This window comes from Candoia aspera, chromosome 16 (genome assembly GCF_035149785.1).
Source record: "Candoia aspera isolate rCanAsp1 chromosome 16, rCanAsp1.hap2, whole genome shotgun sequence".
NCBI lineage: Eukaryota > Metazoa > Chordata > Lepidosauria > Squamata > Boidae > Candoia > Candoia aspera.
The window spans coordinates 2351623-2370792 of record NC_086168.1 but is presented as its reverse complement, the minus strand read 5'-3'; positions in this window follow the sequence as shown (position 1 = coordinate 2370792).

The window sequence follows — 19170 nt, the reverse complement described above, 5'->3', positions numbered from 1 at the left end:
ACGCAAATAGTGAACCCGGTGGCAATACGCTTGGACCTGCCACACAACCTACGGAGACTCCACCCGGTGTTCCACACCAGCCTCCTGAAACCGGCAACCACCTCTCGATGGCACCCAAGCACGCCACAGCCCTCACCGGTGATGATCGAAGGGCAACATCACTTTGACGTAAGGGACATACTCGACTCTCGCAGGCAACGGGGAACTTTACACTATTTGGTCAGGTGGAAACACTTCCCCCACCCAGAATGGGTGGCGGCGCACAACGTTAACGCGCCTGACCTGACCCGGGCTTTTCACCGGGCATACCCCGACAAGCCAAAACCAAGGCTAGCAAGCCGTCACCTGCAAAACCCCTCCCCCGCGGGCCCCCCTGCCTACCGTGCCCCAAGGGAAAGGGCCCCCCCCAAGCCCGCGACTTGGGTGGACCTCCCCCCCCCGGGACTCACTCCCCCCGCCCCGGGCCCACGAGGCAGTAACAAGCGTTCGCCAGCACCCTCCCCCCGCCCCGGGCCCACGGGGGAGTGGCAAGCAAGTCAACAGGGCATCCTGGGGGCAACGCCCAGGAGCACACATAACAAAGGCGACGCACTTTGAATAAAAAAGAAGGGCCCTACCTGGAGCTGATAAGCACCCGACCAGCCACGCCTCTCTCCTCGTCGAACTGAGCCAAACAAACAGGGTGTGGCCGGAGCATGCGCACGCCCAGGGTGTGGCCGGGGCATGCGCACTAAGGACACACCCTAGGAAGGCACGTGGTAGAGGGCGGAACAAAGGGAGGGGCGAAAAAATACTCCGGCGGGAATTTCAAAAAGTTTCTTTTGACAGCTCTCCTGAGAAAAAAAAAAAAAAAAAAAACCAGAAACCCGGGGGGGGGGCACTATTCGGACAGGGGGCAGTATGTCATGAGTGCCGTTGAGCTGAAGACATCAGCGCAATGGCACACATGACAATAGCAAGGAAACAGGGGAAGGGGCTCAAGATAAGTAGCCATCAACTCACAAAGACTGAAGGACAAGAAACAATGGCTAAACGGATCGCGAGGCACACCCAAGCTGTTAGCGCTAACGCAACGGAGATCGCCCAGCTGACAGCAATCACCGGAGGAATAGAGAAACCGATGATGGGCGATCCCGGAACGCCAGCGGGGCCTCGCAACCCCTCACCTACCGGCAGGACAACGTGTTGGACAAAGGGGGGTGACGTAACCGCGAGTGAGGGGGCGCTGACCGGCGCGGGGTATTTAAACCCCGCACCGGCGCGCTCCTGTCACTCTCAGCTTTTTTCCTATACTGTACCTACACTGTGAATAAATCAGAGCCTGTTCCACAGAACCAGTGTCTGAGCATTATTCAGAGGTAGGCAGTGCATGACAGTAGCCAAGAAAATTATGGTTCAGATGAGGATCTTGGTTCTGTAAGTCACCGTGGGTGAAGTCTTTGTCTTCCCTCCATGAAATGAAGCTGTGGAGAAAACCAGGGCCGGCAGCTCACCACACCATCTTAAGAACAGCCTGAATTCTGAAGGGCTGAGAGTGGCCCTTCCTTTATTCTGGCAGGCCAGGATGAAATCCTTCAAGGCAGCCATCTGGTGTAATGATTACAGAGGTGGAGCCAGGAGATAGGTCACTATTTCTCAGTCCAACTCTAACTTCTCAGTTTGTTCTGAAGATAAAATGAATCTATTATCTAGAGTTCCTGAAGTATATACGTATGTAAAAGTAATAAATCCTTCCCTCCTTCCCTCCCTCCCTCCTTCCTTCTTCCTTTTCCTTCCTTCTTTTCTTTCCTCCTTCCTTCCTTCCTTCTTCTTCCTTCCTTCCTCCCTCCCTCCTTCCCTCCCTCCCTTCTTCCTCCCTCCTTCCCTCCTCCCTCCCTTCCCCTCCCTCCCTCCCTCCTTCCCTTCTTTCTTTCTCCCATTTACACGGCAACCCCTCTATCCAGGAAGCTCTGTGGAGCAAAATGAATAAACATCCCATCCCCAATGCCTGGGGGAAGAGCTGAATCTTCACGTCCTTGTGGAAAACCAATAATGTCGGGGCTGTCTGTATTTTGACCAGGGATTGGGGGGAGGCTGCTCCACAGGCCAGGCGCCAGGATAGTAAAGGCATGCTTCTTGGAGGTCACCAGGTGACGCTGCTCCACCAACGGTACACAGAGCATGCTAACTCTGCCGGATGGATGGATGGATGGATGGAAGACTCGCTTCTAATAAATAGCAATAAATAACCCTTAGCTTGAATTTTGTCTTCCTCTGTTTCAAGGATTGGCCAGCCAACTCCAGAACAGGCTGAAGGAACATCTTTTGCCTAGACCGAACTTCAGTTTCTCATCTGGATTGAGCCAATTCCCACACCCGGGGACTGCTTCCGAACACCTTGTCCTTGCCTCAGACATTGATGGCAAAGAGCGAGCTGGGGAAGCCACTGTCTCTGCCTGGGGACCTCGCCCAGGAACATCACCTGGATGTTCAAGAGATGGATCCCTGCCTGATGCCCAAATGCCATTGTCTGTGCACTTTCTCCATTGGTATCTTCTGGAATCTACCTTCAAGGGGCAGATCTGGAGCAAAAGAATATCTCAATCCCAATCAGATGTTCTCTCCCCAAAGTTACCCAGCCTTTCCCAGCCAGATGCTTTCTCTTGCCCAACAGGCCCAGCTAAGCGATGCACCTGGAGGGGGTGTTGCGGGGCAGGTTGACCCATTTTTACAACACCTTGTCTTTCCCTCCTGATGACCAGCATCTCTCCTCCTTCATCCAGCCCAACCAGGACTTCCTCAGATTCATAAAATTATAGCTCCAGCAATGCTTCCCTTTTCGAAATGCCACAGCCATTCATTAATGCATTTCATCATTTCAATCAGAAACGTTGAAGCTGTGGTTCTAAAGGTCCCAACTGTGTCTTTTTACATAATTAAAAGACCTGGGGCCGCTTGGAGCCACTCAACCATCTCTCCATCCAGAAGTATTATTTACATACAATTTGGATCGGGGGAGGAGGCGCTTGCATGCATGCATACATATTTTATATTTTAAAACTTTATTAAAGTGCTCGAAAGGTTGCGCTGCTCGTTTGGTCAATCCGATCCTGGAGGGTATAAATCAAAGAGCCGTTTGATTTGTTATTCTTGGCTGGCCATAAATTAAGCCTTTCTTGATGAAAAGGCGGCTGGTCCTGTTTGCTGTTTAGAAGGGAATCGTTTCATAAAATGTGGAGCCGGGGGTTGGCATCAGCCAATGAGGGAAAACTGGCTTTGGAGACCCTGAATGGATGCCGTAACTAATCAGACATTTTCTTCCCTCTCTTCACCTGCACTTTCTGCTCCCTATTAAGCTCAGGGCAAGCTCTTTGTAAGCCCTACCTCTGATTTTTCATTCCCTGCAGTTTTATTAGTAGCATTTTATTTTTTGGTTAGGGTTTCTGCAAGAATTCTAATCACGCATCCCTTTATTTTCTCTTTCCCCCTTTGTTTGATTCCTCTCTGAATGCAAATTCATCTCCTTGTCCATCTTGGAATCAAGGCACAAATCAAAATTCTCTTTTGACCCAGGAGCAGATCTTGGGTGGGGCTGGGGTGTAAGAAAAAGAAACAAGCCGTAACTTCTGGGGATAGATCAGCATAAATAATACTCGTATTTCTGTTTATGATTTTTACAGTGCTTTAGGAAGATGGTGATCCGGAAGGTGAAAGATAAAGGATTGTAACAAATATTGGCCAAATATTAGCCAAAACATGCCTTTCTCTGAACCTGACAATGGAGAACTTGAAGCCAAGTAGCAAGAGAATTCTATATGAAAGGCATATATTCATGAACATTTCAACTATAACTTTAAATTTACTGCAAAGATTTTATTGTGGTATTTTATAATTTTTGCAAGCTGCCAGGAGTCGTAAGATGTGGGGCATGTAAATTAATTAATTAGTTAAATAAATAAATAACTTATTAAAATGTGTTTTTGGGAGAAAACATTTGGCAAGAACTAGTACATAGGCCTAATTACAAACAGAAATGGGAATGTTGGAGCAATGGATGCAAAAATATACACATTTCATTCCAAAATTTGGCATGTAAGCAAGATCCTTGGCTCAAGATTTGCTACTGATAGAAGATTGGGAACTCAGCAGCCTCTCCCCATCCAACCAGTCTCAGCATCCAGTTTCTAGCTTCTAAATGGTTTCTAAAAATCTTCTCACCGAATGACATTTGGTGACCCTTTTGTCAAAATGGTAGAGTGGTGAGCGGAGCGGGACTGGAACTTTAGGGGCCCAGATTTACCCCCATGGACTGAAAAATGGAGTGATTTTGGCTAATACTCACCCTCCACCCACCAGTCAAACTCGTAATGTTGTTGTGAAGATAAAAATGAGGAGACAACCAGATAATTCAACCTGAATTTCTGGAGGAAAAGTGGAGATGAATGCAAGCCATAAAGGAGAACCAATCAATCTGAGGTAGAAACAGTTTAGGTAATAGATTGTTCAGTAGAATTGAAAAATACAGAGAAAATCCATGAAAAAGTTTCTTTTACAGAGAAAATGTTCCACAACTGCCATCCAAGAGACAATGGCTGGCCAGCTGGCCACCGTTGTTCCCAGCGGGACTTTCCTATCAAGCTGAAGAGCAGAGAGAAGAGAGAGAAACCAGAAACGAGAATCTTGCATTGGATTAGTCTTACATGTTGGAATTTGGCTCCAACATTACCAAGAAACAGCTGAAGAGGGAACTGTTCTGGAGGGCTTTTCGGTATTGACATCAGATAATTGCTAATATCAAGAGAGATATTAGATGATAGATAGATAGATAGATAGATAGATAGATAGATAGATAGATAGATAGATAGATGAGAGATAGATGAGAGATGATAGACAGAAGACATGGATGGATGGATGGATGGAGAGATGGAGAGATGGAGATAAAGATAGAGATAGAAATAGAAATAGAAATAGAAATAGAAATAGAGAACATGGATGGATGGATAGGATGGATAGATGATAGATAGATAGATGATAGATAGATAGATGATAGATAGTAGATGATATAGATATAGATATAGATATAGATATAGATATAGATATAGATATAGATATAGATATAGATATAGATAGATAAATGAGGTAGATAGATGAGAGAGAGATGATAGAAGACATGGATGGACGGATGGATGGATGGATGGAGAGATGGAGAGATGGAGATGGAGATAGAGATAGAGATAGAGATAGAGAACATGGATGGATAGGGTAGATAGATAGATAGATAGATAGATAGATAGATAGATAGATAGATAGATAGACAGACAGACAGACAGACAGACAGACAGACAGACAGACAGACAGATAGATAGAAGATTGGACGGATGGATGGATGGATGGGTGGATAGTAGATGGAGATAGATGACATGGATGGATAGATAAGATGGATGGAGAAATGGAGAGTTGGAGAGATAGAGATAAAGATAGAGATAGAAATAGAGAACATGGATGGATGGATAGGATAGATAGATGATAGATGATAGATAGATAGATGAGAGAGATGATAGACAGAAGACATGGATGGATGGATGGATGGATGGAGAGATGGAGACATGGAGAGATGGAGATAAAGATAGAGATAGAGATAGAGATAGAGATAGAGATAGAGATAGAGAACATGGATGGATGGATAAGATGGATGGAAAGATGGATGGATGGATGGAGAGAGAGACAGAGACAGAGACAGAGAGAGATTTGGAGGAGTTACAGACTTAGTGCCCTGGAGGGCACTCAGTTTGGGAAGACTACTGCTGAAAGCAGCAAAGAAATAACAGGCGTTCACTAACTTGTTTTGCCGAAGTTCTAGACCATCCAGCTCCACCCACTCCAGATACTTTGCAAGGATCAGACTGAAAAATCACAGCCACCGTTCTCTTTGAGGCCAAACTAGCAATATACATAAATCGCAAGACCATGGCAGCCCATCCACAATAAGCCAACAGAAAACGTTAAAATCACCCATAAATTTGGAGTGTGCAGCCTAAATCTATCCTTGTTTTCTCAGGAGTAACAATCATTATCCTCTGCTGTTTCTTCCCATGCTCTTGGTGTCTGTGGGGCAATTATATCAATTCTTTTGGCCTACTGGTCTTTTAAGGCCCCAATTCTTCCAAATATCATTGTTAATAATATAGTTTACTCATTATGATAATAATTAATATTATTTTATTACTCTTTCTGACCAGGCAGGCCAAACTGCTAAGATGACCGGGGTCCTAGAGTCACAATATGGGAAAAGCAACCACTTTACAGTAGAAATGCAACAACCGAAACAATAAACGGAAGCGATGCATTGCAAAACGGTAGGAATTCTTCTCCATAAAGCAGCATTTGTCAACCTCAGCACCTTTAAGCTGTGTGGACTTCAACTCCCAGAATTCCCCAGCCAGCAAGCTGAGGTTGAGAAACCCTACCATAAATAATGGTTTAATTTCCAGCGAGATAAAACTTCCAGGATCAGATAAGCGCTGAACAATCTCACTGTCGTAGATCTATGGATAAATCTTTGCACTCAATGCAAAGTTTATGTCCTGTGATAGAATCCAGCCTGATCTAATGTGGATTTTTCAGACCTAAAACTTGGTACTGTACATCTTTTGGGAGCTAAGTATTTGGGGATCATCCAGTCCTAAATGAGAAGTGGAGTGTCCTCCCATTTTACAGCAACGTGGCGCTCTTGCAATCAGGACTAAGAGTGGAAACTAATCAGGGCAGGGCATTTTGATCTAGTGAGAGGTGTAAAATGCAATCAAATACTAATTGTTCAGGCGTCTTTTGGGAATGACAAAAACCAATAATTTAGTTGGACTAAGGTGCTTAGACAGTCCACCTCAATGACTATCTTCTGCACAGGGATGTCCACCGGATATAGTTAAAGAAGTCAAGATGGCGGCGACCATGATGCGATCAAAGCTCTATCTGGGTTTTAGGTACGTGAAACCTACATTGACTGCCATCTTGACTTTTTTGATGATGCCCTGCACACCCTTGCTTTTCCACAATGTTGGCACTAGAAACTTTTGTTTATCACAGAGGGACGTTGTGCAAAAGACTAGCTCGCTTACGAATTATGTTACATGGTTTTTATATTGTTTTTATTCTTAAATTGTATCGTTTTGGTGTTTAATTGTTGGTGAGCTATGTTGTTTGTCGGCACTGAGAAACACTGCTCTGACTGAAGGGGCCTGATTTTGAAAAGTGCAGCAGGCTGAGATCCAGATGGAGCTTGGATGGGAGACAGTAGGACGTCCGGCATGAGAAGTAGAAGGGAAGGGCCAGACTTGTCCATTTCTCGCTAAGAAATCTGTGAATATGTTCCACAGCCATGATGAGTAATCCTGCTCTGTGGCTGGGTTTCCTCAGCATCCTAAACCCTAATCAGGTCTTCTGCATATCATGTTACACTGAAACAGTTAAACCATGTTATGGCTGAAGCATGATGGCCTGTGACATACATTGTATGTAATAGGTTTTCCCAACACGCTGGACCATTAAGGGCCCATTTAATTCCAGTCTCATAACATGAAGGTTACACTGAGTCTTCGACTTGGCATCACAACCCAGTATCTTGGTTTGTCGTTCTTTCTAGCCATTCTGAACTTCAGTAGATGCCCAGAATAATAGGAGGACATAATGGCTTCACATGGTTTATCTCTATCTATCATCTGTCTATCTATCTATCTATCTATCTATCTATCTATCTATCTATCTATCTATCTATCTTTGTTGTTTATTCGTTCAGTCGCTTCCGACTCTTCGTGACTTCATGGACCAGCCCACGCCAGAGCTTCCTGTCCGTCGTCAACACCCCCAGCTCCCCCAGGGACGAGTCCGTCACCTCTAGAAACTCATCCATCCACCTTGCCCTTGGTCGGCCCCTCTTCCTTTTGCCCTCCACTCTCCCCAGCATCAGCATCTTCTCCAGGGTGTCCTGTCTTCTCATTATGTGGCCAAAGTATTTCAGTTTTGCCTTTAATATCATTCCCTCCAGTGAGCAGTCTGGCTTTATTTCCTGGAGTATGGACTGGTTTGATCTTCTTGCAGTCCAAGGCACTCTCAGAATTTTCCTCCAACACCACAGTTCAAAAGCATCGATCTTCCTTCGCTCAGCCTTCCTTATGGTCCAGCTCTGGCAGCCATATCCCTTTTTTGGTATGGGGATATAAGTTGATTTTTTCCAGTCTGATGGCCATTCCTGTGTTTTCCAAATTTGCTGGCATATAGCATGCATTACCTTGACAGCATCATCTTGCAAGATTTTGAGCGGTTCAGCTGGGATGCCGTCGTCTCCTGCTGCCTTGTTATTAGCAATGCTTCTTAAGGCCCACTCAACCTCACTCTTCAGGATGTCTGGCTCTAGCTCACTGACCACACCGTCAAAGCTACCCCCGATATTGCTATCCTTCCTATACAGGTCTTCCGTATATTCTTGCCACCTTTTCTTGATCTCTTCTTCTTCTTCTGTTAGGTCCTTGCCATCTTTGTTTTTGATCACACCCATTTTTGCCTGGAATTTACCTCCGATGTTTCTAATTTTCTGGAAGAGGTCTCTTGTCCTTCCTATTCTATTGTCTTCTTCCACTTCCACGCATTGCTTGTTTAAAAATAATTCCTTATCTCTTCTGGCTAACCTCTGGAATTTTGCATTTAATGGGCATATCTCCCCCTATCGCTGTTGCCTTTTGCTTTCCTTCTTTCTTGGGCTACTTCTAGTGTCTCAGCAGACAGCCATTTTGCCTTCTTGGTTTTCTCTTTCTTTGGGATGTATTTTGTTGCCACCTCCTGAACAATGCTGCCAATTTCTGTCCATAGTTCTTCCGGGACCCTATCTACTAAGTCCAGTCCCTTAAATCTGTTCTTCACCCCCACTGCATATTCCTTAGGAATATTAGTGAGCTCATATCTAGCTGATCTGTGGGTCTTCCCTAATCTCTTTAGTCTGATCCTAAATTGTGCAAGAAGAAGTTCGTGATCGGAACTACAGTCAGCTCCAGGTCTTGTTTTTACCGACTGTACAGATGTCCGCCACCTTTGGCTGCAAAGGATGTAGTCAATCTGATTTCGGTGTTGTCCATCTGGTGAAGTCCATGTATAAAGCCGTCTCTTAGGTTGTTGGAAGAGAGTGTTTGTTATGCAGAGTGAGTTGTCTTGGCAAAATTCTATCAGCCTATGTCCTGCTTCATTTTGTTCTCCCAGGCCATGCTTACCTGTAATTCGAGGTGTCATTTGACTGCCCACCTTAGCATTCCAGTCTCCTGTGAGGAAAATAACATCTCTTTTAGGCGTGTTGTCCAGTAGGTGCTGCAGATCCTCATAGAACTGCTCTACTTCAGCTTCTTCAGCATTTGTGGTTGGGGCGTATATTTGGATCACTGTGATGTTAGATGGCTTGCCCTGAATTCGAATTGAGATCATTCTGTCGTTTTTGGGGTTGTATCCAAGCACTGCTTTAGCCACTTGACTATTAATTACGAAGGCTACTCCATTTCTTCTGTGGTCCTCTTGTCCACAGTAGTAGATCTGGTGGTCATTTGATGTGAAGTGGCCCATTCCAGTCCAGTTCAGCTCACTGATGCCCAAAATGTCTATCTTTAATCTTGACATCTCACCAATAACCACATCCAATTTGCCCTGGCTCATAGATCTTACATTCCAGGTTCCAATGGTGTGTTGATCCTTAGAACATCGGATTTGCCGTTCACCACCAGCACCGCCGGCCGCTAGCCGTCCTTTCGGCTTTGAGCTAGCTGCGTCATCAGGTCTGGGGCTAGTTGAGCTCATCCTCTGTTCCTCCCCAGTAGCATTTTGACCATCTTCCGACCTGGGGGTCTCATCTTCCGATGGTATACCGACATATCTCTGGTTGTACTGATCCATTTAGTTTTCACGGCAAGAATACTGGGGTGGGTTGCCATTACCTTCCCCAGGGATCACATTTAGTCTGACCTCTCTGTCATGACCTTCCTGTCTTGGGTGGCCCTTCACGGTTTAGCTCATAGCATCATTGAGGTGCTCAAGCTCCAGCACCACGACAAGGTAACGATCCTTTGCTGAAGATCTATCTATCTACCATTTTAATTTACGTAGCCACCTATCTCAGATAAGATAGCTGGCTGGGGAATTCTGGGAGTTGAAGTCCACACTTCTTAAAGTTGCCAAGGTTGAGAAACACTGATTTAGAGGAAAGCATCTAGCAGGATTTTCTTAGTGGAAGCTGCCCCACCTCTCTATGGAGGTCCAGCTTCGCTCTCCAGAAGGCTCAAAATCCAGTGTGTCCACAGGGAAGGGGGTCAAAAAAGTCAAGACGGCAGCCAGAACCATGTGATCAAAGACCTGCCCTTTTTATGTGCATCATATAGCTGTGGCTGCCATTTTGACCTACACCCCCCCTGCGGACTCCCCCCAGCTCAAAAGGGTGCAGCATTTTTTTCCGAGACCACAAATATGGTGGCCGTACAAAGACCCCAGGTAGAAGAACATCTATCCCCACCAGGGTTCTGAACACTCCAGTAAATATATTTTCCACACAGCATTTTAAATTATATGTCTAAATGAGTCCAATAAATTACAGATCATAAAATTCTCTGCACATAATTATCGGGCAGAAAAGGAGCATTCAAAGAAATATTTCCTCTGCCACCGCCTCTGTTCCCATTTCTTTACCATATAACATTTATTCTAATATTAAAATGGCAGCAACTCAATAAATTGTGAATCATTAACGCACTCCATTGATTCTCCCCCCCTCATCCCCCCTCACTGCCACCCGCCTCGGACCCTCTCTGCGTGTGAATATCAGTCTATTGGATTGAGATTCATAAGCTATTTGCGGGTCGGAGACCAAGACCTCGAGTGCTTGAATTTCTATCAGCCCAAAGCTGATCAATACGTGGAGATACCGTGAACCGTTGGTTGCTAGCAGAGAGCTTGACGGCCAGGCACAGAAGGCTGCTGGGTGAAATGCAGGGAAAGGCCAAGCCAGACAGGGAGGAGAACTTGATGGAGAAGTTGGAATGGCTTGGAGACATATCCACCCACTTGCGCTTCAGACTGGAAATAAGCCATATTCTCCATTACACGCATCAGGTTTCGACCAAACTTTCGCAAAGGATCCACTCCGCCAACAGTCAGAGCATCTATTCTGAAGAAGGCAGCTCTGCTTTGGTATCTCCACTGATACCTTGAAACGTGATCCACAGAACGTTTGGGTTGGCAGGGACCTTGGAGATCAGCTAGCACAGGAATCCATTACACAGAATCATAGAATGGATGGCTCAGAAGGGACCTGGAAGATCATTGAATCCAACTCTCTGCCCAATGCAGGAATCACAACCTCAGCGTCCCAGCAGATGGTCATCCAGCCCTGGTTGAAATACTGCCGGAGAACCTACCACCTCCCAAAGTAGTCTATAGCCCTCACTTACCCATTACCATCACTTGCCCAGGGCACTCACTTGATCATAGCCCTCACTAGCCAATAACTCCCACTTGCCCATGGCCCTCACTTGTCCATCACCATCACTTGCCCATGGCCCTCACTTGCCCATCACCGTCACTTGCCCATAACTCCCACTTGCCCAGGGCCCTCACTTGCCCAGGGCCCTCACTTGCCCATGGCCGTCACTTGCCCATCACCGCCCCTTGCCATGGCCCTCAATTGCCCATCATCGTCACTTGCCCATCATCATCACTTGCCCATGGCCCTCACTTGCCCATGGCCCTCACTTGCCCATGGCCCTCACTTGCCCAGGGCCCTCACTTGCCCATCATCGTCACTTGTCCATCATCATCACTTCCCCATCGCCGTCCCTTGCCCAGGGCCCTCACTTGATCATAGCCCTCACTTGCCCATGGCCCTCACTTGCCCATGGCCATCACTTGCCCATCACCGTCCCTTGCCATGGCCCTCAATTGCCCATCATCGTCACTAGCCTATAACTCCCACTTGCCCAGGGCCCTCACTTGATCATAGCCCTCACTTGCCCATGGCCTTCACTTTCCCATGGCCCTCAGTTGCCCATCATCGTCACTTGCCCAGGGCCCTCACTTGCCCAGGGCCCTCATGCCTATAATCATTGCTCCACTAAGCGCTCACCCAGTTTCAATTGTCTATTAACAGTGGTGCACTTCATGCAGATGGCGGAGGAAATTAATCTGCCAAATCTTGTTTGTAGATAATATCCCAGTTGTAGTTGGAGAGAGTTATTCATCCAGATAATGTAAAGACCTGGGAAATAAGAGGCATTATAATCCTGGACTCCAGTAGCCTTGTCTGAGGGCTTTGGCACTCAGGAAAATTGCTTATTTCCACATGAAACGGACAACCTGCTTCTTTGGCACAATGGGGCATCTCATGGGAAAGGGCTGAGGTCCTGGAAGTAAACAGGAGGTAGAGGGAGGCCACCTGAAAGAGACACCTGAGTGATTCTGAGGTCCTTGGAGATGAAGATGGTGGGGATGTAATAACGAAATAATAATGAAAAACAAATTTCCAGTCATGACTGTGTTGAGTATTTGATGGGCTTGCCATGTTGTTGCTGCTCAGTTGTAGTTCTGGTCTACCTCCTTAACACTATAGTCAGCCTTCCAACCTTGGATATGTTTCAAACTCACTACCAACATCCCCAGCTCAGCTACTTTGACCTAATCAAGCGATGAGGAACCTCTGGCTTTGCAGATGTTGGTGTCCTCCATTTCCACTTGGACTTCGGGGCGCAGGGCTGATGATCAGCAAGGTTGTTGCCATAACCACAGATATAACGGGAGATGAATGTAGCTTCTGAACCAGGAAAAAAGAGGAATTGGCTTTTAAGGAATCATGGTTTGAACATTTGGAAAGGGACAGCTTCTAGCCACTTCCTGGTCTGATTTTGACAATTCAGGGTGAGGAGAAGACACACAAGAAAAGGGGTGGAGCTCTGATTACACAGTTTTTTACACACAATCTTGAGTTTTTTGCCCTCCACCCTGCCTTGGACATTCCTGGTTCCAAATCTCAACCAGATGGTGTAGAAAACCCACTTGTATTCCCACTGAACCCCTGAAAGAACCTTTTCTGGATCAAAGCTGGTGTTCCAAGTTGATGTTTACGGGCTGGGAAGCAGATGTTCTACAAAACTCTGAATCAAATGACCAACACCAAGGCCTGAATTATATTGGTAGCGTAGCTTTGGTTTAATAGCATTAGTATTAAGCTTTTATTGTGAAAAGAGTCCTAAGGAGAACAGGTTAACTGGTAACACTTGAAGAAACAGAGTTGGGTCAAGGTTTTGGCGGTAGACCCATGCTACTTTTGATCCAACTTCTGAGTTAGGAAAAGCTAGAGACTTTTTCTCATTTCCCTTTTTTTCCCCTCATTCTCCCAGGTCCTGGGAATATCACCCACCAACTTGTTCCCATTTTCTTTCCTTGATATATGAATTTCCCTGGTATCAGTACTTTTTCTCCATTCTGTAATCTTCCAGCTAAGACTTGGGTCTGACCATGCTTCAGGTTGCAACAGAATTTGGAGTATTAAAATAGTTGGCTTCAGAAGAGACAAGGTTGGCTCTACTTCGCCGAATGGCCATAAATACCCAGCGTGGGTTCTGCAGCAGGGCCAACCCTCTGCTGCAAAATAGGAAAATAGCATAAAAAAATTATCCTACAGGAGGAGATGGGCCAGTTATAAAGAGAGAAAACAGCTCAGATTCCTGGGTCAGCCCTAATGCGGTGTTTCTCAACCTTGGCGGCTTGACGATGGGTGGACTTCAACTCCCCTTGCTGGCTGGGGAATTCTGGGAGTTGAAGTCCACCCATCTTCAAGCTGCCAAGGTTGAGAAACGCTGCCCTAATGCTTCCAGGAGTAGGGAGCAATCAAGAACATCTTCCAAGGCAGGACATAGACCCCTTATTTGAGAAGGACTTTCCATTTGCCTGCCCCGGGCATTTTCATCTTTAAAATTTATTTATGAATATATAAACTGCTGTAGTCACAATGCGAGCCGTGCAGCAATTGGTATGCAATGCAATAAGATGCAATAAATAAAATGCAAAAAGATGCACAAAAAGGAACACAATGTAACATTGGTATGAACATGACAATTAATGTCCCATTCCTGGCATGGGTTGCTCGATGGCATCAGGGCCTTCCAGAACGGCCAGGGGGTTAGGAGGTTCCGGAAGATGGGAGCCTCAGCCGAGAAGCCCATCGGGAACTCCCCGGATTTCATCACCGTCCCTCCACTGTGGGGCCCTCTCCATCTGCTTCTCTCCACGGACAGCTCACGGTGAAGCAATCGCGTCTTCCCCAAAAAGCTCCTTCGCCTGCATCTGCTCAGAGAAGTACTGGTAGTCCTCGCTTAACAACCATTCATTTAGTGATGGTTCAGACTTAGGACAGTACTGGAAAAAATGACTTGCAACCAGTCCTCACACTTATGACTGTCGCAGCATCCACACAGGCATGTCATCGCGATTTGGGCACTTGGCAACCGGTTCGCATTTATGACCGTTGCAGCATCCTGTGGTCATGAGATTGCCATTTTCAACCTTCCCAGCTGGCTTTTGGCAAGCTAAATCAATGAGGAACTGTGTGATTTGCTTAATGGCCACCACAAAACAGGTCATAAAATTGGGTCAGATTCGCTTAGAGACTGCTTCGCTTAGCAACTGAAATTCTGGTCCCGATTGTGGTCATTAAGTGAGGACTACCTGTAGAGGAGTCTCTGCAAGGAAGAATAGAGTTGCAGCCAGTCCGTGCAGAAGATCCAAGACCTGGCTTGTCATTGGTGGACCCCAGACATCCGTTGAGGGCCAAACCCTGGAGTTTCTGACAGTAGACAATCTGGTGGGGGGCTCCAAGTTTTATTTTAATTTTTTTAACCCCTCTTGCTCCCCTTGATGTGCCCTTGCTGGCCAGCTTTCATTTGCATAATCCGAACATTTGGAGCCCACTACACAGGCCCGATGTATTATTGTCTCATATATTTTCTGACATAACCACAGGCCTTTATCGTTACACACTGAGGTCACTGACAAGTAATATATTCAGTCAGTTAAGTTATTAGGGAGATAAATAATTGGGGTGCTGGCTGAACTGTGAACTTTTACCTTTTCCCCGGATCGGCGTCCTTTCTCTGGGTTTGCCAGCTCTGGCCTCGTAATTCCATTATGGTTATGAGCCCAGCTGTACGCCAAGGAATCTCCAATACAATTTCTTTATGGAGATCAGCAATAGGAATATTAAACTTTAAGCCCAAAGAGGTTGTAATTTAACCTGTATTATTTATTACAGACACAAATCCTTTACAATAGGAGAGAAGGAGGAATTAGTTTAAAAACACACCCGGACAAACAATCCATATATAAACATAGAGGGAATAAAATGCGTTCCTTCGTTTAATGCAATTAGATTGGAGCGTGGCACCAGACTGGGGGAGAAGGCAAAGATTTTTTGGTCTGTCGCTTCTTTGTTTGAATCGCAGCTGGCGATTTTCTTGTCTTTTGCCTTTGGGGTGGCTGGCAGTCACAACAGCATCTTGATATTTAATTATTCAATAACTATAATGCATAAGCGATAGGGCTGCGGCTGAAGATCGCACAGGCTAAATTCGGCTACCTAAACATCTATTGATTCTGCCAGTGAAGTTGGTGACACCCTGAAGAATAATACTGTATCACCTTTAGGCTGATTCACACATCATGCAAAATCCTCAATCTGGGTTAACCAAACACAGTGAGCAGCTGGGCTTGGATCCCTTGCTCTGTCCAAACAAATAAACCCTTGATAGCTTAACACAACAACATGGATGAACGGCTTCCCACAACCCGTGAACTACCTCCCTCCCTCCCTCCGTCCCTCCCTCCCTCCCTCCCTCCCTCACTTCCACAACCACAACCCAGGAACTCAAGTCCCATCAGAGCCACATGGAAATGAGAAAGGTCCCCATGAGTGGAACTTGCATGGCCATGTAGCTTTCTCGGCAATGACGTGGAAGACATTTGCTCTCTCTCCTTCTGGAATTTGTTTGTTTGTTTGTTTACTTCTCAGTCTAGAATACAGCCCTGGGATCTCCTAGTTGTCTCCCATCCAACAACTAGCTAGGCCTGATTCTGCTTAGCTTTCTTCAACCTCAGGTTGCTAGGAGCTTTGTGTGAAGGAGCGGCTCCATCTCCCACCTGTCCGTGCCTCAGTATCTTCTGTGGCAGGTCTTCCGGTTTCTCTGGCTGAGCTGCTTGGCTGGGTCTCGGCTTCTGCCCCCCTGCCTCACTTTCCCCAACGGTTCTCCACTGGCATCACCAACAGCCTTGTTTCAGCTTCAGGTTCAGAACTCCCTTTTTCTCCACAAATTAAAAACACGTTTTTGTTCTCTTCATTTTTAATTGAATAAAGGTTGCTGTAGTTGTTGCTTTGATTATATACATCTTGTATATATTTGTCCAAATTATTTCTCACATTCACATTTGTATACAGCATCCTGAAATTCTCAGTCATGCTTCCTCCCTCCCCTTCCTCTTTTTCTTCCTTCTTTCCTTCCCTCCCTCTCTCTGTCTCCTCCCTCCCCTTCCTTCTTCCCTTCCCTTCCCTTTAGATCAAAAAGAAAAATTTCTATTACACAATTCTACGAATAAAGTTGCAAATCTGTGAAGAACTGTGGTTTAGACATATACATAAAACTTACTCTTGTGTTTACTTGAAAGAAAGCCTAATTCTCTCTCCCTTCCACCCAGATAATTTATGTTTCAAACTTGAAGCCTGCTTTTCGTTTGCTGGGATAGAAAAAGAGCAAAGACGGGGATCGTTTTTCTCTTTCTCTTTCATCTTCCTTGGGGTGAATTGTAGTTTGAGGGTCCGTTTGCTATCTGCCTTTTGGATAAATAAATTTATTTTGGATAAATACAGCAATACAAAAATGGGACGAGATGAAAAGCCACAAATCCTGCTCCGGCTTTTTCAGGGCTCTGTCGAGGAATTGAAGCAGGAGAAGCCGTCCTGTAAACTGAGGGGCCCCACCCAACCTTGTTCTTACGGCCACCCCGGCTCCACCAGGGCCCCGTCTCCATTCCTGGGGGCACTCCCCCCCCTCTTTCTGTCTTCCCCCCAAAGCTTGCAGCTCTTTGACTGCCCAAGCAAAGGGAGCGCCACCTTTTCTTCCCATGTAGTTAATTCCAGAGAGTCTCCGCCCTGCAGAAGTTCCCCCCCAAAACTTCATTTCCATAAAGACAGAATTTCTGTTGGTTTTAAAAATTATTAAAAATGTGGGTGGCCCTTAATTGGTGGGGTTTCTGAGCTTGTTGGAGGCGGAGGTTCTGAATGATGGGGACATCAGCCCTACCACTGCAAACCCACAGGGTGTAGCCACATGCAGGGGCGTCACAGATTTAAAAAAGGAGTGGGTCCTCAATCATGTGGCTGTGGCTACCTCTTGACTCTTTTGACCCCCCCTTTGCTGCCGGCCCCCCTCCTCATTGCGTGCAACCTGGATTGCAGTGGGGCACATCCTGGCTGCAAACAGCCCCAGGTAAATTTCAAACAGCAGAGCAGATCTAGAATGCCAGCCAGGCACAAAGGATCCTCTGAATCACTCCGGCAGTTGATGAGGAGATCCTGCGCCGAGCAGTGGGTTGGTCTAGATGACCTCAGAGGTCCCATCCAACTCTAAGATTCGATGAGTTATTGAGGGGACAGTTTCAGTTTCACCCCCTTGACATTAGTAAGTGCCAGAACACTGCAAAATCCTTTTTTCTTTTTTTTTTTTTGCAAAATAATGAAAAGGGAACAAACAACACCGAATAATTTCTTGGCTCGGCAGTAACTAAAGCAGAACTGGGACATTCACACACCCCATTCCTGCTTTCAAAGATACTTCAGAAGCAAATTCTCTTTCATCCAATGGAATAAGAATTGGTAGAAGGAAAAATAAAAGAAGAAAATTTCTCTGGCTCGAACGAGTTTGCATCGGATCAGAACGATGGATCTGATTTTCTAGTTGGTGAATATTTTTTTTTCCTCCTTGAGGTGACATCAGGGGTTTATGAGGTGTTGGTTTTATCCTTTCCAACCCTAAATATATCAAAACAATGGCACTGTGTATCGAGAAGGCTGTATCATATCTTGAAAGGGTTTTGACAATGTCTATGTGTTATATCTTTTTGCATGTCAATGTCCTTTCCAATGCAGCGTTCTGATGCCAACGGAAATGTTGTTTTTAACCAACATTGAAATTGGTAGTCAAAATAATTAACTGAGTTTGGAGCAGGGTATTATTTACTATTCAGGGGAATAGAGCACCGGGAAGGGGGGAAATCAGAAAGGAAAGCAAGCCATAAAATTTCCCCTGTCAAGGTTATTAATTTTCGCATGCCAAATGGTGATATATCCAAATAAGTTACATATTTTAATAAGACACTTAGTTTAATGAAAAAGGGGTTTGCATAATAGGAGCTCACTGATCAGATTCTAAAGTCTGGACCATTGTCTAAATATTAGTCTACAGAAAGGAGGTAAAACCGAGTTATTTTCAAGGAAAGGAAAGATATCCACACATTAAGATTGCTGACTTACTCAATAAACCAGCCTAAGGCCTGTAAGTCTTGTAAATAAATAAAATAAAGTAAAAACTTGGGAATAACCAGTTTCAGAATTCTGAATCAGGAAACCTGATTTCATTTCTCTCTGTTAAGGGCCTTGATCCTTTTTCTAATCCAATGTTTTTCAAACTTGGTAACTTTCAGATTTCAGCTCCGAGAATTCCCTAGCCAACATGGGTGGACTTCAACTCAGAACTCCCCAGCCAGCATGCTGGCTGGGGAATCCTGGGAGTTGAAGTCCACCCATCTTAAAATTGCCAAGTTTGAAAAACACTGTTCTAATCCTAGAAGAGGGAAAGGGTCAACAAATACTCTTTATAAATTTGAGGGCAAATTCCACAAAGGAAGTAAATATCTTGCCTGGTTCTTTTGTGCGTAAAGATGCATAGCATTTTTTTTCTTTAAAAAAATGAATAGAATGAATGCTGACACCTTAAGCATCCTTATCTCCAGATGAAATAATAATAAGATGAAAACAGTAACAACAATCATTCTTTTGGGAGGTCCAAATCTTAAGATGTTTTCTTTTGTTTTAATGGTTTGCTTTCAGAGTTGATTAACTGCCTC